The sequence below is a fragment of the Dama dama genome, chromosome 31, assembly GCF_033118175.1.
Source record: "Dama dama isolate Ldn47 chromosome 31, ASM3311817v1, whole genome shotgun sequence".
Classification (NCBI taxonomy): domain Eukaryota; kingdom Metazoa; phylum Chordata; class Mammalia; order Artiodactyla; family Cervidae; genus Dama; species Dama dama.
This window is the reverse complement of record NC_083711.1, coordinates 24698276-24721160: the sequence shown is the minus strand read 5'-3', so window position 1 is coordinate 24721160 and position 22885 is coordinate 24698276. Positions and strand designations below refer to the sequence as shown.

The 22885-nt window shown below is 42.9% G+C and overlaps 1 long non-coding RNA gene across 1 annotated transcript in view; it reads left to right on the top strand.

The window, feature by feature from the left end:
* LOC133049937 (uncharacterized) overlaps window positions 1-5476 on the top strand; it is an 82825-nt gene extending 77349 nt beyond the window's left edge. Inside the window, exon 5 of the long non-coding RNA XR_009691498.1 lies at window positions 1954-5476. This is a non-coding gene — a long non-coding RNA (uncharacterized LOC133049937). The remainder of the gene's footprint in view (window positions 1-1953) is intronic.
* Window positions 5477-22885: the final 17409 nt, after the last annotated feature.

Below are 22885 nucleotides of genomic sequence, written 5' to 3'. Positions count from 1 at the left end.
AGTGATGGTGTGTCTGCAAGGGTCTGCTTACTGTGGGTGGGGTGGGGTGGGGGGGTTGGTGATGGTGGTGGAGCAGGATTAGAGCCTCAGAGATGGCTTTAGTGTTGAGTAGATGTAAGAAAAGAGTGAGTCACGCAGAGAGATGGCAGGACACATTTCCAGGAAGAGGACACCTTCAGTGATACAACCTGGAGATGTGAATGAACTCGAGTGTTTGAAGAACACAAAGAGATGCAGTGTGGCAACAGCCCAGGGACGGAGGGGCCAAGATTATGTGGGGTCTTGGAATTTCCATTTTATGCCAAGTGCACTGACAAGCCTGTAGAGAATTTTAAGCAGGGAGTGACATAATCTCATCATCTAATCTACAGTTCTGAGAAATATGAGGTGTAATTAGCAGAATTGGGTTCATTTCTAGTACATTTAAAGGAGAGAGTGGAATGAGGAATTTTAAAGGTTCAAAGGCGAATTTCAGATTTTTGGCTTAGCCAATTGGGTGGCTGTTGGTGCTCTAGAAGGAGACAGCACTGTGAGAGTTGATGTGTTATTTTAGACATGCTGAGCCTGAGGTTTCCGTGGGATGTCCAAGTGGAAATGGTGAGTAAGATATTGAGTGCATGTGTCTGAAGCTTTGAGAGAAGTCTCAGTCAAAGGTGTAGATGAGAAACTCATCATCTTCGTATATATAGGTGGTTGTTAAAACCACAAGAGTGATTGAAATTACACATGAGTTTGCAGCATGAGTAGGCAGGAAATGGGCCCTTGGGAACAAGAATATTTTAAGAGAAGATGAAGATAGGCCGCCTCTTTCGCCTTCTGTGACAGCCCACACTCTATGGAGTGTGTATCTTTCTAGATAAATCTGCTTTCACTTTAAAAGAAAGAAAAAGAGTAGATGGAGATAGTATCAACAAAGGAAACATGGAAAGAAATCAAAGGAGTCATTTTTAAAGACTTAAATATTCATTAGGTTTGACATTATAGAGTCGTTGTTGATCTTGGGGAGGCAAATTGCAGCAGAAAGTGAATTCTGACTGCTCTTTGAGAAACTTGGCAGAGAATGGAAGGTGGCAAATTACAGGGAGCGGTAGGAGTTTAGTAAAATATTTTTTTTTATGGTGGGAGAGACTTGGGACTATTTATAGGCTAAAGAGGAGAAAAGAATAGAAAGGAAGGGATTGAATATTTAAGAGAAAAGGAAAAGTTGGAAGAGTGAGGGCTTGGAAGAAAGAATGGAGAGATTTGAGGAGTTATCTTCAAATGAGGAGGACACCTCATTCTCTTAGTATGAAATGAGGTAAAAGTTTGCATGCAAGGTGATGAGATTTAAAATTGAGAGATTTATACTGGGTGATCCCAGGTATCTTATTTAATCTGGTTAGATAGTAAGAGGTTGCTGATCCAAGAATTCTGCATATGAATATATATACATGTGAGTACATACACACACATACACACACAAATTTATGTATATATATATACACACACACACATATAACACTAAGATCATGGCATCCAGTCCCATCACTTCATGGCAAATAGAAGGGGAAAAAGTGGAAACAGTGACAGATTTTATTTTCTTGGGTTTCAAAATCACTGTGGACAGTGACTGCAGCCATGAAATTCAAACTCCTGCTTCTTGGAAGAAAAGCCATGACAAACCTAGACAGTATATTAAAAAGCAGAGATATCACCTTGCTGACAAAGGTCTGTATAGTCAAAGCTCTGGCTTTTCCAGTAGTCATGTACAGATGTGAGAGCTGGACCATATAGAAGGTTGAAAGGAAAAGTAGTCCCTCAGTCCTGTCCAACTTTGCTACCCATGGACTGTAGCCCCGCCAGGCTCCTCTGTCCATAGAATTCTCCAGGCAAGAATACTAGAGTGGGTTGCCATTTCCTTCTCCAGGGGATCTTCTCAACCCGGGGATTGAACCCGATTCTCCTGTATTGCAGGCAGATTCTTTACTGTCTGAGCCACCATGGAAGCCCATTGATGCTTTTGAGTTGTGTTGCTGAAGAAGACTCTTGAGAGTTCCTTGGACTAAAAGGAGATCAAGCCATTCAATCCTAAAGGAAACCAACCCTGAATAATCATTGGAAGGACTATTGCTGAAGCTGAAACTCCAATAATTTGTCCTCTTTATGCCAAGAGTTGAAAGACCCTGATGCTGGGAAAGACTGAAGACAGGAGAAGGGGGTGGAAGGGGATGAGATGCTTAGATATTGTCACTGACTCAATGAACATGAATTTGAGCAAGTTCTGGGAGCTAGTGGAGGACAGAGGACCCTGGAGTGTTACCATGGGGTCACAAACAGTTGAACACTACTTAGGGACTGAACAACAACATAAAATGTATGTATGTGTGTGCTAAGGTGCTTCAGTCATGTCTGTCTCTGTGCGACCGTATGGACTGTACCCCACCAGGCTCCTCTGTCCACGGGATCCTCCAGGCGAGAATACTGGAGCGGGTTGCCATTTCCTCCTCCAGGGTATCAGAGCTGCATCTCTTACATCTCCTGCATTGGCAAGTGGGTTCTTTACCACTAGCGCCACCTGAGAAGCCCAAAATATATGTACATTTAATGTTAAACATAATATTTAATGCTTTAATTTTTTGAGGTGAAATGCGCATAACATGAAATTCATTGTTTTATAGCAAATAATTAAATGACATTTAGTATATTCATAGTATTGTGCAGCCACAACCTATAACTAGTTCTAAAATATTTTCTACATCCTCAAAAAAACCCATTTATCCACTAAACAGTTATTTTCCATGCTCCCCTTTCTCCTATCCCCTAGCAACCACTCATTTGCTTTCTGTCTCAATGAATTAACCTATTCAGCATATGTTCTATAAATAGAATCATACAATATGTAACTTTTTTTATCCAGCTTCTTTCACTTATCATAACATTTTCAAGTTTCATCCAGGCCGTAGCCTATACTCTGTTCCTTTTTATGGTTGAATCCCTTGTATGCATAAATCACAATTTGTTTATCCATTCATTCGCTATTGGACACTTGGCTTGGTTGCTTCCCATTTTTTAAAATTGTGGTGAAAAACACAAGGTCAAATCACTATCTTAGCCATTTTTTAGTGTATAATGCTGTAGTAATTAACTATGTGCATATTTTAGTACAATAGATCTCTGGAACTATTTCATCTTGCAAAACTAAAACTCTATCTATTGAACAAGTATTCATTTCCCTCTTCGCCCATCTCCTGGTGACCACATTCTATTTTCTGTTTCAAGTTTGACTAAATGAGGTATCTCACATAAATGGAATCATGCTGTATTGTCTTTTTTTTGTGACTAACTTATTTCACTTAGCATAGTGTCCTCAGAGTTCATCCATGTTGTATATGACAAGATTTCCTTCTTTTTTAAGACTAGCATGCCATTGTGTGTGTGTGTGTGTATACATTTTTTTTTAATCCTTTCATTTGTTTCTGGACATTAAGGTTGCTTCTACTTTGTGGCCATTGTGTTTAATGCTGCAGTGAACATGGGTATGTAAATATCTCTTTGTGATCCTGTTGGATATATAACAAGAGGTGGGATTGCTGGATCATATGGTAATTATATTTTTAATTTTTTTAGGAAACTCCTTACTGTTTTCCATAGTAGTTACACCATTTTACATTTCTACCAACCCCATGTACAGAGGTTCCAATTTCTCCACACCCTTGCTTGTTCTTTTCTTTCTTTCTCTAATTTTTTTTAAGTGGGTAGGTATGAGGTGATATCTCATTGTGATTTGCATTTCTATGCTTATTGATATGCATACTCAGTGACCTTGAGTATTTTTTCATCTGCTTTTGGCAATTTGTTTATCTTCTTTGAGAAATACCTATTTAAGTTCTTTGCTCATTTAAAAAATCAGGTTGTTTATCTTTTTGTTGTTGTGTTATAGTACCTTTTTATATATTATGGTTGTCAAAATATATGGTTTGCAAATATTTTCTCCCATCTGTAGATTGCCTTTTTACTCTGTTGATTGTTTCCTTTGCTGTGCAGAAGTTTTTAAGTTTAATGTACTTCCAGTTGTGTATTTTTGGTTTTGCTGCCTATGCTTTTGCTGCCATATTCAAGAAATAATTGCCCGATCCAGTATCATGAAATTTTTCTCTATGTTTTCTTTTAGTAATTTTAAAATTTCAAGTCTATGTTTAGGTCCTTAATCCATTTTGAGTTTATTTTTGTCTATGTTTAAGGTAAGGATCCAACTTCACTCTTTTGCAGATAGAGATCCAGTATTTTCAATACCACGACTATCCTTTCTCTGCTGTGAGGATTCGGGGCCCTTGTTGAAGATCATTTGACCTTACACATGAGGATTTATTTCTGGGTTCTCTATTCTGTTCACTGGTGAATACATTTATTTTAATGTCAGTACCTTACTGCTTGGGCTTCCCAGTTAGTACTAGCGCTAAAGGACTCGCCTGCCAGTGCAGGAGATACAAGAGACACGGATTCAGTCTCTAGGTCGGGAAGATCCCCTGAAGGAGAACATGGCAACCCACTCCAGTTTACTTGCCTGGAGAACCCCATGGATAGAGGAGCCTGGCGGGCTACAGTCCATAGGGTTGCACAGAGCTGAACACAACTGAAGTGACTTTGCACGCGTGCACACACCATACTGTTTTGGTTTTTTTTTTAACACCATACTGTTTTGATTTGTAATGTTTTGAAATCAGGAAATGCTGGGGCCTTAGGATTTGTTCTTTCTCAGGATTGTTTGGCTGTTTGGAGTCATTTGCAGTTCCAGATAAATTTGCATTTTTTTTAAATTTATACAAAAGATGCCATTGGGATTTTGATAGGGATTCCATTAAATTATAGATCACTTTGGATAGTATGGACATTTAAAAAATATTAAAAGTCTTCCAGTCAATGAACATGGACTGCATTTCCACTCATTTGTATCGTCTTTCTTTCTTTCAGCAATGTTTTATAGTCTACAGTGTACAAGTCTTTCACTTCCTTGGTTAAGTTTATTCCAAAATATTTAATTGTTTTGATGCTATTGTAAATTTGATTTTTTAAAATTTCCTTTATAGATTGTTCATTGTTAATATATAAAAACACAACCAATTTTTTTGTGTTGATTTTGTATCCTTCAACTTTGCTGAATTCATTTATTAGTTTTAACAGGTTTTTCTTTGTAGAATCTTTAGGATTTTCTGTGTATAAGAACATATCATTTGCAAACAGATGATTTGACTTCTTCCTTTTCAAATTAGATGACTTTTACTTCTTTTCTTTTGCCTAATTGCTGTGGCGAGGACTTCCGGTGCAGTGTTAAATAAAAGTTGTGAGAGTGAGCATCCTTGCCTTGTTCCTCATCTTAGAGAGAAATGTTCCAGTTTTTCACTATTGAGTATGATTTTAGATGTGGGTATTTCATCTATGGCCTGTGTTATTTTGAGGTAATTTCCTCCCATTCCTCATTTGTTGAGTGTTTTTTTTATCGTGAAAGGATGTTGAATTTTGTCAAATGCCTTTTCTGTATCAATTGAGATGATCGCGTGATTTTTTTTCTTCTCTATTCTGTTAATGTATTCATTTATTTTCTTTTTTAAAAATATTTTATTGGAATATAGTTCGTTTACAATGTTACATTAGTTTCAGGTATATAGCAAAGTGAATCAGATATATATACATATGTTTATATGTATATGTACATATGAAGTGAAGTGTTGGTCCCTCAGTCGTGTCCGATTCTTTGCGGCCCCATGGACTAGCACTCTCCAGGCTCTTCTGTCCATGGAATTCTCCAGGCAAGAATACTGGAGCGGGTTGCCATTTCCTTCTCTAGGAGATCTTCCTGACCCAGGGATCGAATCCAGGTCTCCTGCATTGCAGGCAGGCTCTTTACTATCTGAGCCACCAGGGATAGTGTAATATATATATTCACTCCAGGGATATATAATATATATATATTTTAAAGTTTTTTAAAGATTCTTTTCCCATATAGGTCATTACAGAGTATCAAGTAGAATTCCTTATGCTATAGAATAGATCTGTTGATTTTCAAAGCTGAACCATCCTTGCAGCCCAGAGATAAAGCTCACTTGGTCATTGTGTTTAATCTTTTAATGTATTGTTGAATTTGGTTTATTATTGGGTTGTCCCAAAAGTTCATAAGATGTTATGGAAAATTCCAAATGAAGTTTTTGGCCAACCCAACACAATTTTGTTGAGGATTCTGTTTATATTTTTGAGAACCAAGACAGTAAGACAGTTAACATTAGCATCTTATGGATAGGGGAAGGATAGACTCTGTTTCTCTGATTTGGAGTTGGTCATGGCAGGTTTAGAAGAAGGAGCTGGAGTATTAGGAAAACAATCAGTCAGAAACAAGAAGAGTCAGACAAAACCATAGCTGGATCAAAATATTTGGTGGAAAACAAATGATACCAAATCTGGGGTTTGTTCAGTAGCAAAAGAATCTTAGCCAGCAGGCAGCTATCAAGTACAACTCCTCTTACTTGGTCACCAGGCCCTGGCCTGGGAGACTGAGTTAATTCTGAGACACATCAGAAGAGAGTCTGTGGATAAGTAATTTCTTTTCTCTGCCAACGGGATTGGGTCAGGTGAAAGCTACAGTGGGAGATGATCATTAGAGACCCCTCCTGCAGAGCAGGAGATCCAAGGTCTGGGGAAGCCTGGTAGGGGTTCAGAATTAGCCCTTAAAGTTTCAATATATTTCTCTTCAACCACTTCACCCTCTTCTACCTCCCTACCTTTTTCTTTTTAAAATAATTTTTGCTTAGTTATTTATGTCTTTGCTAGGTCTTCGTTGACGTGTGCGGACTTTCTCTAGTTGCTGCAAGCGGGGGGCTATCCTAGCTGTGGTGTGCGGGCTTCTTATTGCAGTGGCTTCTCTTGTTGGGGAGCACGATCTCTAGGGTGGGCAGGCTCCGTAGATGCAGCTCGTTGGCTCTAAAGCACAGTAGTTGTAGCACATGGGCTTAGTTGCTCTGCAGCATGTGGGATCTTCCCAGACCAGGGATCAAACCTGTGTCTCCTGCATCAGCAGGCAGATTCTTTACCACTGAGCCACCAGGGAAGCCCTCCCCCCACCCTTCTATCTCTCTTTCTTCTCTTATCCTTTCTTCTCCCCTTTCCTCTGTTCTTCCTCCTCTTCCTTCTTTTCTCATCCCTCTATCTCCCTTAATTCTCTCTCTCCCTTCTGCAGCTATTTTTCCCTTAAATCATCATGGACACTGTGTGCAGGAGATGGGTGGGGAGTAGCTAAAACTATTTGTCTTTACTACACTTTTGTTATCTTCGTACCCTCGGTTCTCACAGCTTCACATTTATTTCCCACTGCAGATCAACTAAGCTGGGGAACTGAAACCAGGCAAAATTTTCAAAGATAGAACCACTGTTCCTGGCTAAAGAATCTGGCCACTTCATCTTCTCCCAAAAAAAGGGTCTACATTATCTGGAAAGCAGGGACCCATACTTTCACTGCCTGGGGTGAGTCTGCTTGAGGTTCTCCCTCCGTTTTACCTCCCACTCCAGATCTAAAGAGACAAGAAGACTGACTGCAACAACCCAACCCTATAAAGAGGACAAGAAGGAAGGTCAAAGGGTCGCCCAGTTGCCAAGTCGGCTTCCAACTCCCCAAAGTCTCACTTACTCCCTTAATTGGCTTGGTGACACTTAATGCTTCTTACCAGAGAAGACATCAAATTATTAAAGACCCTCTCCTGTCCACTCCCATCCACTCGAAAGTCTTGCATTAGTGAGTCTACAGGAGACAACCCGTGGCTGGCAGGAGTCCAGGAGCAGGCACTGGGGTAGGGAGAGAGGGGGGCAGGGACACCCCCTGAGCTGAATGCCGGCCAAGTGAGCAGTGAGCCACAGCTGCTTCCTAGGAATTCCTATCGGTCTGCTCCCCGATCCTTGGGCTACTTGGGCAGTGACATGTAATTTGAACCTTTACTCTTGCTTTCTGCACTTAAAAAAGAAAGTATTTAATTTTGGCTCTGCTGGGTGCTTGCTGCTGCATGGACCTTTCTCTAGTTGTGGCGAGCAGGGGCTTCTCTCTAGTTGTGGGTGTGTGGGCTTCTCATTGCGGTGGCTGCTCTTGCTGCAGAGCACAGGCACCAGGGTGCACGGGCTTCAGTAACTGCGGCACGTGGGCCCAGCAGCGGAGGCTCCAGTCTCTAGAACACAGGCTCAGTATTGTGGCGCAGGGGCTTAGTTGCTCCTTACCATGTGGGATCTTCCTGGACCAGGGATCGAACTTGTGTCTCCTACATTGGCAGGCAGATTCCTGACCACTGAGCCAGCAGGGAAGCCCTGTACCTTCTTTTATTTCAGTTTTTGTTGTTGTTGTTAAAGTTCTTTTCAGAAATATTCATCTTCCCTTGCCCTAACCAGGGGAAGGGAAAAATAAGTTTTCGGTTCATGCCTAGGCCTGCAGAGAGGATCCATGTGGTGCAGAAATTTACTTAATCAGTTGGTGGTGAGAGAAGCCCAGGGGAGAGAGGTCTGTGCAGAGAGTCCTTGACCATTTCTCTTGACCACCTGGAGCTGTCTACCACACAAGTCCATCCCCGTGTATTGCTCTGAGGATTTCTGTTTGATTTGGCTTAGATCTGTGGAAATTACTTCTTGCTACTACTATTACCTGCTACTACTACTTCTTCTACCCACTGCTTGCTCAGCAGGTAGGTAGAAATAGGGCCAGAGGGAGAAAGGAGAGGCCTCTTTAATTTGGCCATCGGATCTGTATGTTCCAGGAATTCCAACAGGGGGCTCTAGATAGAGTTTCATATAGTAATTACTTATCAGGTATAGCTGCATTCAGTGAGTTTGGCTCCGTTAGGTGGATGCTTTTGAAGTCCTTAGCACCACCTATACATTTTATCTATGAAGATACAGTTTCCGGTCCTGGACAACCAAACTAGATGTGCGCTCTTAAAGCACAAATCATTTGAAACCATCTGGATGTGAACCATCTTTGTTGTTCCTTGCTCTTTAGTGGCTCATATTAATTCATAATCCTCCTCAAGCCAAGCACTCTTTAAGGCCAGCCTAGGATAACCCCTCTAGGTCAGCACTGGAGGAGAAAGGGGCTACCCATCACGTACAGAAACCCAGAGAAACCCAGGGGGACTGAACAACGAGATCTTCATTTCTGAGCAGTCCCAGTCCTCAGCCAGTTAGACTTCTCTGGGCTCAAGGCCCAGTTACCCTGGAGGCAGAGTTAGATAGAGCACAACATCGATGATGAGCCTGTTGCAACAGTTTGATCTCTGAAACCTGGAACGTAGACTGGCCTGTGATAAATGAGGATGACCTTTAGAATCTTACAGGGAATTGATAATTGATAATGGTGTTCACATCATAGGAAAGGCCCAGAAGGGTTATCTCTAACCTGTCTTAAAAAGTGATAACTGAACTAGAGAAAATCTCCAGGAGAATGCTGGGCAACCATGTAGTTAGATAACACACAAAACTCAAACACAAGAAAATCTTCTGTCCCTTGAAGCAAAAGTCAGAGCATGCCCATAAAACAACTTTGTCAATGCTCTCTACCATCTCTTGTTTTCTTTGTAACATTTCCTTTTCTTTTATATCTGTCTTTTTTCAACTCTCCTATTTCCAAAGGGTACTTAGGATCTCATAGACTGTGTGTGTGTGTGTGATTTGTTCAGTCATGTCTGACTCTTTGTGACCCCATGGACTTTAGCCTGCCAGGCTCCTCTGTCTGTGGGGATTCTCCAAGCAAGAATACTGGAGTGGGTTGCCATGCCCTCCTCCAGGAGCCCTTCCCAACCAAGGTTATGAACCCACGTCCCCTGCACTGCAGGCAGATTCATTACCATCTGAGTCGCCAGGGAAGTCCATCATAGACTGTACTTTTCAACAAAGTTGAATACTCGTATTTCCTAGGCCACAATGGTTAGAAAGGGAATTATCAGAGGTGTTTATCTTAATAATTGCACATTCTAGCTAAGAGCCTTCATTAGGGTAATTGCTCAGTTTCAGATCCAAATTTCAAACCACATAAAGATTTCTTCTTGGGTTTCAGAAAAGCACTCCTGTGTTAGTTTCTTAGGGCTGCCATAACAGAATGTCACAAACTGGGTGGCTTAAGGCAACAGAAATGTATTCCCTCATGGATCTGAAGGCTAGAAATCTGAAGTCAGGCTCTCAGCAGGGTTGATTCCTTCTGAAAGCTTTGAGGGAGAATCTGTTCCAAGCCCCTCTCTTCTGAGTTCTGGTGGTTGCTGGCAGTCAGTTTTCACAGCTTGCAGACACATCACTTCAATCTTCTGCCTCCATCTTCACATGACTAATCCCACAAGTGTATCTGTGTGTCTCCCTCTCCTGCCACGGACGCCAATCATTAAATTTAGGGCCCTCCCTAATCCAATATGACCTCATCATTTACATCTGCAAAGACTCTGTTTTCAAGTATGGTCACATTCACAGGTCCCGAAGTTCAGTTCAGTTCAGTTCAGTTCAGTTCAGTCGCTCAGTCGTGTCCCGAAGTTAGGATTTCAACATATCTTTTGGCAGGGACACAAACCAACCCACAACAGTCCTCAACAACAATTCTAAAGCCAAGTTCATGTTCTTCTCCCTAAAACTATACCTCAAACTTTCCATTCACTTCAATCATTCCTTTGTTCAGTAAATATTGGGCACCTGCAACAGTTATTAGGCATAGCTGTTGATGATGTGAATTGTTGTTCAGTCACTAAATCAGCTCTGCAACTCCGTGGACTATAGCCTGCCAGGCTCCTCTCTTCGTGGGGGTTTTCCAGGCAAGAATACTGGAGTGGGTGGCCATTTCCTTCTCTAGGGGATCTTCTCAGATTAGGGATCAAACCCGCATCTCCTGCACTGGCAGGCGAATTCTTTACCCCTGAGCCACCAGCAAAGCCTAGTGCTGTGAAAAGGACAATAAAAATCAACAAAGACCATGAAAATCATGTGAGTCTGAAAGCATCCTACAGTTTATCACCACCCTCCTCCCCAAATCTGAACCATCATCATGTCTTGACTTTATTTCCTGATATTTTTCCAGATCCATTCCCTTCTTCCCAACTCTACTTCCATTTCTGGAACCCAAACTTCCACATTCTCCAACTTGGATCATAGTAATCACCTTCCAATTGCAAATCACATTTAATTCCACTCCTGTCTAATAAAGTTTCTATATTGCTGCTAGATTCCTTCCTGCTCCTCCCCCCATCACGCATATACTTAAAACACTTCATGACTTGCCAGTACTTTCAGAATAAAGCCAAAGTTCTAAACGGGGCTGATGAAACTCTGAGCATTGGACTGTCACTGCCTGTCCAGTCTGGGCTCACACCATGCCCCACCTGCCCCTTCCTTAGGTTTAGCCCCACTCGTCTTCTTTCAGCCTCTCATATTTTAAAATCTGTATACATTGCTTGGAGATCTTGTTAAAATCAGGTTCTAGTTAAGTAGAGCTGTGGTGAAATTTGCGATTCTGCATTTCTAACCAGCTCCCAGGTGATGCTGGTCAAGACCCTGCTTTGAATCCAAAGGGGTGTTGGTCGCCATTTTCCTTTTGCTCCTGCTTTTGTACATGTTGTTCCTGGTTTTCAATACTCTTTCCTCCTCTCTCACTTGAGCACATTGTTCAGATCCCTTCTTAGGGAATTCTCCTTTGATCTACTAAGTGAAATCACCTCAACCCCACTGTGAATCTCATGGAAGCCCATGTCTCTGCTTCTTTCCACGTGGCACAGTTGGGGTTTATGTTTTCTATGGACATCTTTTGATCAAATATTTATCTCTCCCACTAGAATACCAGCTCTGCAGTGGAGGATACATCCGTTTCTGTTATCATTGCATCCCCAGAGTCCCACTCAGCGTGTGGCTCTGAGAACAGACACTCATTATAGAGTTGTTGGATGAATAAGGAATGGTACTCAAGTCACTCACAGCCTTTCTCTTCACTAGCAGGCAAACGAGTGACTGAATCATGCCACCTGGATGGATATTTAGACCCTCAGAAGAAAATGGCTTTGTCTTTGTCTTTCCCTTGTTGTCACAGGGATTCTGCTGTCTTTATTTTGGGTTGCTTCCAACGATGTCAATAACCTTTACACACACTCTAAATCTGTTTATGCCTTGTGGCTGTTAGGCTCAGCTGGTGACCTGGGATTAATAAACTACTGTTTTTGGAGAAGGCAATAGCAACCCTCTCCAGTACTCATGCCTGGAAAATCCCATGGACGGAGGAGCCTGGTGGGCTGTAGTCCATGGGGTAGCAAAGAGTCGGACACGACTGAGTGACTTCACTTTCACTTTTCACTTTCATGCATTGGAGAAGGAAATGGCAACCCACTCCAGTGTTCTTGCCTGGAGAATCCCAGGGATGGAGGAGCCTGGTGGGCTGCCGTCTATGGGGTCGCACAGAGTTGGACACGACTGAAGCGACTTAGCAGCAGCAGCAGCAGTTTTTGCAGGCAACAGTGATTTTTCTCTGATTACTTCAACTATCAGGGCTGATTGTAAAGATCTATGTGCTTCCCACATGGCGCTAGTGGTAAAGAACCTGCCTGCCACTGCAGGAGACTTAAGAGACACAGGTTCGATCCCTGGACTAGAAAGATTCCCTGGAGGAGGGCATGGCAACCCACTCTGGTATTCTTGCCTGGGAAATCCCATTGACAGAGGGTCCTGGCAGGCTACAGTCCGTGGGCCCACAGGAGAGTCTGGCCCTAAAACAACTCAGCTCAGCTCCTCTTCCCGTCTCTGCATCACACATCGCCTGGAGTGTCTTTCAGTTTCTGAGCTTGGCCTCGCTCGGTTACCTCTCACTCTCAACAGCTTGCTCATAGTTCTCACCACTTCCTGGCCCCTCTGGTGCCCCTATAGCTGCCTTCTTAGCTTTACTTCCTGGCGTCCGCTGCTCATATTCTCTATATCCTTTGCATTCAGATTCACCCAGAGAGCAACTGACTGCTTTGCTTAATCACTTTGATCTTTTTCTGATTCTCAGGCCACCACAAGCCCAGGCCACTGAGAGGCCCATACCAGATTTGCTGTGAGTTTGGTGCTCATGGCTGGTCCAAGCAGGTCCGAACAGAACAGCCTGCTCACATGCAGTGATGTGCTGGAGTTGCCTCTTACTGGTCCCCGAGAGCTGATTGTGAAACATTTAGGAATTTGATGAGCCCAGTTGTTAAACAGTCCATGGTTTGAAATCACCCAGGATTGGAGTACTTACACATGGACATCAGCAAAGCCTAGAAATCAGGGCTCTTTTCCTCCGAGAGAGCCAGCTTGCCAGCATGCAGCTGAGTGGATTAGAGAACAAGGTTTACCCCCAGGAAGCATTCAGAGCTCTTTCCCTTGGTTATGGGGTTGCCATTCTGAGGCTTTCCTGATGGGGACTGTGTAACTGGCAAGCACCCAGCATGGTTGGTTGTCTCACCTGGCCACACCCAGGGCTTCCATATTACACAGAGCCTCCTTTCATCATTGTTGCTGCCTGATTGCAATCTATTTATGGTTGAGTTTCCCAGGGAACAAGTTCTGAGATGGAGTTTTTTGTGTGGAAACTTATTGGGGAGAGTGAAAGCCATTCAGTCGTGTCTGACTCTTTACGACCCCATGGACTGTAGCTCCCCAGGCTCCTCTGTTCAATTCTCCAGGCAAGAATACTGGAGTGGGTAGCTGTTCCCTTCTCCAGGGGAACTTCCCCACAGAGGGACTGAACCTGGGTCTCCTGCATTGCAGGCAGATTCTTCACCATTTGAGCTATGCCCCTAATTGACCTGGGGAGTATGCTTGAGTTCAATTCTTATGGAGGAGAGGAGGAAAGGTTGCAGAAGGAAGGGTTGAACTGTAACGTAGCCATGAAGAAGTTATCAGTGAACTCATGAGAAGGACTAGTGGTCAAATGGGGGCTACCCATTGAACATGGTGGCTCTTTTCAGAACAGAGTGTTTCCTAGGGAGGAACTCAGCTGAGAACTTTGGATCAGCCACCAACACTCCCAGTGGATAGGGAATGAGTACCTGGTCTTTAGGGGCAGTTTGGGGGGTACTCACACACATCCCCTACACAGAGAAGGGAAAAAGTTTGTAAAGGTTGTTAAAGTTTCCCTAGAGCATGCTAAAATTCCCAAGTAGGAAAGTTCTCATCATTAAAAGAAAAAACAACAACAAAGATTGAAGATTGTTAACTCCTATTTTATACACTCTTCCCATTTTTCAGAGCTCTCATTTCCTGGAAAGAATTGTGACCCCAGTTTCCTCACCAGTGGGATCAGAAGACAATATAATTGGCATTTCATAGTATCATACTTCAGTTCAGTCAGTTCAGTTCAATTGCTCAGATGGGTCAATTTGCGACCCCCGTGGACTGCAGCACGCCAGGCTTCCCTGTCCATCCCCAACTCCTGGAGCTTGCTCAAACTCATGTCCATCAAGTCGGTGATGCCATCCAACCATCTCATCCTCTGCTGTCCACTTACCTGTCTTAATCATCTATGCCCAGCTCTGCTTGTCCTCTCTCCTCAGAGGGGCTCCTGTCTCCAGCGTGAGTGTTATAAACCAATGATGAGTGATCACACTGCAGCCTCTTTCTCTTCCCATTCACACATCTCAATCCTGGCACTGGTTTCAGTGTTCCCTCTTTTTCAGCGTTCCCTCTTTTTCTGGCAGATGTCCTATACTCTTTTCTAGGTCTCAGCAGCCTATGTTGACTCACACAGGTGCTCTGGCTAGTGTCTTCAGATGAGCCCAGCCTGCCAGGCCATCCCTGCCTGGGTGCCAGACACGTGCATGAAGACACATTGGACCCTCCACTCAACCCATCCACCAGGCATACGTCCTGAGCAACCTCAGCCAATGCCACAGAGAGCAGAAGAATTAATCCATCTGAGTTCCACCTGACTTCCTGATCTGATGCACAAAATCTTTGTTGTATAGTCGCTAAGTTGTGTCCGACTCTTTGTGACCCCATGGACTGTAACCTGCTAGGCTCCTCTGTCCATGGGATTCTCCAGGCAAGAATACTGGAATGGGTTGCCATTCCTTCCCCAGGAGATCTTCCCCACCCAGGGATCAAACCGGGGTCTCCTGCATTGCAGGAGGATTCTTTACCAATTGAGCCACCAGGTAAGAACAGACATATATAGGAATGTGTGTCTGGAGTTCAGGGCCCTTTTATTCTATGAGGTGAGTTGATATGGAGACTGCCAGATCTTTTTTTCTCTGTGTTTTCTTCCCCTTTTCGTCTTTCTCTTAGGCTTAGAGTGTAATCCTTTTGATCCAATCTATAACCTTGTAAAAAGGAAGATGAAGAGGTCGGGAAATTGAGGATTAAAAGTGGTGGTATTTGGGGTCACCTTCCCTCCTTCAGAATGGAGTGGGACCCCGGAACATGTGCCATTTACCTCTTGCAGGAATGTATCTCCTCTTAGGACAGAGAGCTTTCAAAGTCTGACCTTGCTAAGACAATGCTATTATCTGGTCTCCTTCCACTGGGGAGAAACTGGCTTTTCATGGAACTTTTTCAATTGTTTTTAAAACGAGAAGGAATAGAATCTTCACTGAACTGCAGCGAAAATGTAGACCTCATGGATGGAAATATGATTGAGAAATCACTCCTAAACTGAATCGACAATGCACACAGAATCTAACGTCTGCACACCAAGGCTTTGTCCCTGTGAGCCTTGCTGGTGTACAGTTTCCTGTGGTCAGGCAAACTCAGATACCCTGAGAAGCCTCCTGAAAATTCTTTGTAATTTGGTTCATAATTTTGCACTCCCTGCCCTTCTCTGCTGTGCTCTTGGGTAAGCGTAGAGAGGACTGATGAACAGACCCAGGAAAGAGTGCAGTGCAGAAATAACCATGCTGAGCACAATAGTAGCTCCAACACTCTTCTCTGCACTGGAATTACAGAGGGAAAGACGGATTCCATCCCAATTCCCTCTTTTACTCAAGAGGAAAAGGGAGGCCCAAAGAGTTTAAATGACTTGTCCAATATTACATAGCCAGTTTCCAGCAAGTTGGGATTAGAAAACCAGGATTGTTTGTATTGTGACTATTAATAAAACAACTCCTGCCTTTATAAACATTTATTGTTGTTTAGTTGCTAACTTCTGTCTCTTTTGTGACTCCACGGATTGTAGCCCGCCAGGCTGCTTTGTCCATGGGATTTTTCAGGCAAGAATACTGAAGTGGTTTGTCATTTCCTTCTCTAGGGGATCTTCCTGACCTAGGAATCAAACCTGTGTCTGCTACATTAGCAGATAAGTTCTTAATCACTGAGTGGCCTGGGAAGCCCAGTCCCTTTTTAAAACATATTCTTTCCAAAATACGTATCCAATTTCACGTCACATCACGTTCTGGGCCAGGCACTTGTGATCAAGAGCTGAGTAAGACAGAGATGGTCATACCTGTGGTCGATTCATGTTGTTGTATGGCAGAAACCATCACAATATTGTAAAGTAATTATCCTTTAATTAAAAATAAAAATTAAAAAGTCAGGGGTCAAATAAAAAAATACAGAGGGGGTCTTGGCCTCATGGAGCTTACTCAAAGCAATCTTTGAGTGAGAACAAATGAAAAAATGGGACCCTGTGATGGCATATAAGATTAGTACAATGAAAATCATATTAAACTTTCCTTAGTCTAGCCTTACTTAGATGTTAGAGCCACGAAAGTTTCTTCTAGGATATCCTGATACCCAGAACATTCTAAGGGGAGAAAAGTTCCTCTTCTTCTTTGATGTTATTAATGATTTTATTAGAGATTAAGTTCACAGACTTCATTTCTGTTCCTTGGCTGCAAGTTTTGCCCTTGTTCTGATGGAAAGCTGGAAGCTGCCTGGTCAACCTCACTTCTTCCTGCAGAGGTTGATAGCCCTATAAAAAGTTTATTAGCTTGATTTTGTTATCAGGGAGTGTCATTTATTTACTCTTCTTCTCTTGATTTATAGTCTTTATCACGTAGAACCAATTGCTGATATGAGACAAATAGAAAGACAAGTTGATATATGAATATAGACAGTTCTGGTATGATGAAATTAGTATTCAGAAGGCTTTGGAGGACTATCGGTTTTCCCAGGTGGTGCAGTGGTAAAGAATCTGCCTGCAGTGCAGAAGATGCAAGAGACTGGGATTCAATACCTGGATCAGGAAGATCCCCCTGGAAAAGGGCATGGCAACCCACTCCAGTATTCTTGCCTGGGAAATTTCATGGACAGAGGAGCCTGGTGGGCTATAGTCCATGGGGTCTCAAAGAGTCGGACATGACCAAGTGACTGAGCATTCACGCACAGAGGACTTTCAGGCCAAGATACACTTTCTGCATAAATATGTGAATAAGAAACAACCTAGAGACAAGATTGGATGGGAATGTATTAGGCTAAGCCATGTGAAATTTCCTGTATTCAACTGTTTATATATAACCTACAAAAATGGTGATGTCCTATAATTCAACCAAATATATTCTACAACCTGTATCAAAATCAGTTTGATTTGGTAATCGTTTATTTATTTTTGGATAATTGCTGTAATAAGAGCTTTGGGCAGTTTTACCTGTGCATGATTCAGTTGCCTTATTTGACAAATGGAGATAGTAATATTAATAGATTCCTTGATTTATAAAGTCAAACTTCTCTAGCCTGGCACACGTTGCTTACCACTCAGGTCCTCCACAGGCAAGATCTAAGTGTTGCTCTCGGACTGACTGCCTCACACTTATAACCTGCACTCCTTGGATTTGTTGTTGTTTAGTTACTAAGTTGTGTCTGACTTTTTGTGATGCCATGGCCTGTAGCCCACCAGGCTATTCTGTCTATGGGATTTCCCAGGTAAGAATACAAGAGTGGGTTGCTGTTTCCTTCTCTGGGAATCTTCCCAACTCACGGATTGAACCTGCCTCGTGCATTGGCAGCTGGATTCTTTACCACTGAGCCACCTGGGAAGCCCATACTCCTTGGATTACTTATGCCTTTATTCCAGACCGCTTAGTCCCAGGTTGGAATCACTCTATTTACAGCCACCTGAATCCCACAGGAGATGGCAAGAGTGAATGTCGACATTCTAGGAATTAGCAAACTAAAATGGACTGGAATGGGTGAATTTAACTCAGGTGACCATTATTATCTACTAATGTGGGCAGGAATCCCTTAGAAGAAATGGAGTAGCCATCATGGTCAACAAAAGAGTCCGAAATGCAGTACTTGGATGCAATCTCAAAAATGACAGAATGATCTCTGTTCGTTTCCAGGGCAAAGCATTCAATATCACGGTAATCCAAGCCTATGCCCCAACCAGTAACGCTGAAAGCTGAAGTTGAACGGTTCTATGAAGACCTACAAGACCTCTTAGAACTAACACCCAAAAAAGACGTCCTTTTCATTTAGAGGACTGGAATGCAAAAGTAGGAAGTCAAGAAACACCTGGAGTAACAGGCAAATTTGGCCTTGGAGTACGGAATGAACCAGGGCAAAGGCTAATAATGGAGTTTTGCCAAGAGAACGCACTGGTCATAGCAAACACCCTCTTCCAAAAACACAAGAGAAGACTCTACATATGGACATCACCAGATGGCCAACATTGAAATCAGACTGATTATATTCTTTGCAGCCAAAGATGGAGAAGCTCTATACAGTCAGCAAAAACAAGACTGGGAGCTGACTGTGGCTCAGATCATGAACTCCTTATTGCCAAATTCAGACTTAAATTGAAGAAAGTAGGGAAAATCACTAGACCATTCAAGTATGACCTAAATCAAATCCCTTATGACTATACAATGGAAGTGAGAAATAGATTTAAGGAACTAGATCTGATAGACGGAGAGTCTGATGAACTATGGACGGAGGTTCATGACATTGTACAGGAGACAGGGATCAAGACCATCCCCATGGAAAAGAAATGCAAAAAGGCAAACTGGTTGTCTGAGGAGGCCTTACAACTAGTTGTGAAAAGAAGAGAAGTGAAAAGCAAAGGAGAAAAGGAAAGATATTCCCATTTGCATGCAGAGTTCCAAAGAATAGCCAGGAGAGATAAGAAAGCCTTCCTCAGTGATCTATGCAAAGAAATAGAGGAAAACAACAGAATGGGAAAGACTAGAGATCTCTTCAAGAAAATTAAAGATACCAAGGGAATATTTCATGCAAAGATGGGTTCGATAAAGGACAGAAATGGTATGGACCTAACAGAAGCAGAAGATATTAAGAAGAGGTGGCAAGAATACATAGAAGAACTGTACAAAAAAGATCTTCACGATCCAGATAATCACAATGGTGCGATCACTCACCTAGAGCCAGACATCCTGGAATGTGAAGTCAAATGGACCTTGGAAAACATCATTATGAACAAAGCTAGCGGAGGTGATGGAATTCCAGTTGACCTATTTCAAATCCTGAAAGATGATGCTGTGAAAGTGCTGCACTCAATATGCCAGCAAATTTGGAGAACTCAGAAGTGGCCACAGGACTGGAAAAGGTCAGTTTTCATTCCAATCCCAAAGAAAGGCAATGTCAAAGAATACTAAAACTACCACACAATTGCACTCATCTCACATGCTAGTAAAGTAGTGCTCAAAATTCTCCAAGCCAGGCTTCAGCAATACATGAACCATGAACTTCCAGCTGTTCAAGCTGGTTTTAGAAAGGGCAGAGGAACCAGAGGTCAGATTGCCAACATCTGTTGGATCATTGAAAAAGCAAGAGAGTTCCAGAAAAACATCTATTTCTGCTTTATTGACTACACCAAAGCCTTTGACTGTGTGGATCACAATAAACTGTGGAAAATTCTTAAAGAGATGGGAATACCAGACCACCTGACCTGCCTCTTGAGAAACCTATATGCAGGTCAGGAAGCAACAGTTAGAACTGGACATGGAACAGCAGACTGGTTCCAAATAGGAAAAGGAGTATGTCAAGGCTGTATATTGTCACCCTGCTTATTTAACTTATATGCAGAGTACATCATGAGAAACGCTGGGCTGGAGGAAGCACAAGCTGGTATCAAGATTGCCGGGAGAAGTATCAATAATCTCAGATATGCAGATGACACCACCCTTATTGCAGAAAGTGAAGGTGAACTAAAAAGCCTCTTGATGAAAGTGAAAGAGGAGAGTGAAAAAGTTGGCTTAAAGCTCAACATTCAGAAAACTAAGATCATGGCATCTGGTCCCATCACTTCATGGGAAATAGATGGGTAAACAGGGAAAATAGTGTCCGATTTTATTTTTTTGGGCTCCAAAATCACTGCAGATGGTGATTGCAGCCATGAAATTAAAAGACGCTTACTCCTTGGAAGGAAAGTTATGACCAACCTAGACAGCATATTAAAAAGCAGAGACATTCCTTTGCCAACAAAGGTCCATCTGGTCAAGGCTGTGGTTTTTCCAGTGGTCATGTATGGATGTGAGAGTTGGACTGTGAAGAAAGATGGGCGCCGAAAAATTGATGCTTTTGAACTGTGGTGTTGGAGAAGACTCTTGAGAGTCCCTTGGACTGCAAGGAGATCCATCCAGTCCATCCTAAAGGAGATCAGTCCTGGGTGTTCATTGGAAGGACTGATGCTGAAGCTGAAACTCTAATACTTTGGCCACCTCATGGGAAGAGTTGACTCATTGGAAAAGACCCTGATGCTGGGAGGGATTGGGGGCAGGAGGAGAAGGGGACGACAGAGGATGAGATGGTTGGATGGCATCACTGACTCGATGGGCATGAGTTTGAGTAAACTCTGGGAGCTGGTGATGGACAGGGAGTCCCGCGATTCATGGGGTCACAAAGAGTCGGATACGACTGAACTGAACTGAATCTCACCTCATTGGCTCCAGCATGCTTACATTGTATTGGTTTTCCTCAGTTCAGTTCAGTTCAGTCTCTGAGTCATGTCCGACTCTTTGCGAGCCCATGAACTGCAGCACATCAGGTCTCCCTATCCATCACCAACTCCCGGAGTCTATGCAAACCCATGTCCATTGAGTCGGTGATGCCATCCAACCATCTCATCCTCTGTCGTCCCCTTCTCCTCCTGCCCTCAATCTTTCCCAGCAAGCTCGGCTTTATTAGATCAGTGGTTCACAGTCTCTTGGGTGCATACTAGAGACACCCAGTGAGATTTCAGGATGCATTGATGTTTGGACTTCACCTCAGAACTCCTGATTCCAGAGGTCATGGGGATGCCGAGGCCTCGGTGTTTTTTCAAACATTGCATAGGTGATTCTAATATGCAGCCCAGACTGAGAACTGAACTGCCCAGAGAAGCTACCCATGCTTCTGCCTCTTAATGAGTATTTCTCTTCTTCCTTCTGAGGTCCCTGGATCCTGAGGAATTATCCCAGGTCATATTTATACTTCTTGTTTGATTTTTGCATGTAGCCCTTTCTATCATATTCCCTGTTTTTCTGTATCAATAAGTTGTTTGTGAGGAAGAGGTTCTTTCTGCCTGGAAAGACTGAGGGAAGGGAGGTGCTTAGAAGAAGGTTGACACTGGAGATTCAAGAGTACTTGGGTATGGAGGGCTGGGGCCACTGCTGGCGGCATCCTCCTGTTCCAATGGGAATCCCGACAGACTTGGGTGTAGCAGTGAGAATTGCCCAAGAAATTCATGAGGTGAGGCTTTGGGGTCTCCTGAAATATGCCAAATGGGGTTCCTGAGCTGTATCACTCTTGCACTTTCTCTGCCTCACTTGCCTGGTCCTCTGAGGGCAAGCTGAGGTGCTGGACACCTGCCATTTATTATTAATATCTTTGCTGGCCCAGTTCCTTTCTCTGCATTTTGATAGCTAGAATTCTGTCCAAATTCTGCCTGTTTCATGAAGCCTTTACTGAGTTCACTCCAGCCAGTCTTGTGTATTGTTTGGAATTCCCATAACATCTGGCTACAAGATTTGAAGTAGTAATGGATTGGGGACCAGACCAGGTTTCAGTTTTGCAAAAATCAGGAGGGTTTTGAGCATCTATACTCATAGTAGGTATTTGTCAAATGACTGAATGATGGAATGAATGAGTTGCCTTGGGCAAGAATCTTTTCTGAATCTCCATTTCTTTATTTCTGGGATGGGGCCAATATATAGACTTTTTTTTTTTTTTATCTCTCTCTCTAAGAGTGGTCCTTGGAATGTCTGTAACAAAACCCTCTGAGGTTCTTGTTTAAATGGTGAGTTCTGCCCTCCCATCTGAACCAAAATTGCTGGAGACCTGAGAATCCACGTGTAACATGTTCCCAGGTGATTATTATACTCAATACAGTTGGAAAACCACTGAATTAGCAGTTATCAGTTCAATTAAAGTGATGTGATGGTAGTCACAAGTGTAAAACCTTGGTATTTATAGAGATAGGAAATTCTTTTTGTTGAAGTTAGATGGAAGAACTCTCTTGGTTGGAAATGTGTTAGGCAGTGGAAAGGACTCCAGGTACATCAGTATCATCTGCAGGTGGAAATGTGTTGGGCAGAGTGATAGGAGCCCATTTGAATATCATTGATTATTTATTGAATACATAATCCACCCCCTTCATAGTCAATAATTATGTATTAAATACCTGCTCATCAGGCCAAGCACAGGGGATACAAAGGGTGATTTTTGTCACATCTGTTGCATGTAGTATAATTATTTCTACTTCACAGTGTTGGTTCTGGGGCTTCCCTGGTGGCTCAGTAGTAAAGTATCCTGTTGCAATGCAGAAGACACGGGTTTGATCTCTGGGTCAGGAGGATCCCCTGAAGGAGGAAATAGCAACCCAATCGATCCAGTATTCTTGCCTGGGAAAACCCATGGACAGACGTGCCTGGCGGGCTACAGTCCATGGGGGTCACAAAGAGTCAGACTCGACTGAGTGACTAAACAACAAGTGTCAGTTCCGGAACAAGGAAACAGAAGCTCTAGGAAGTGACAG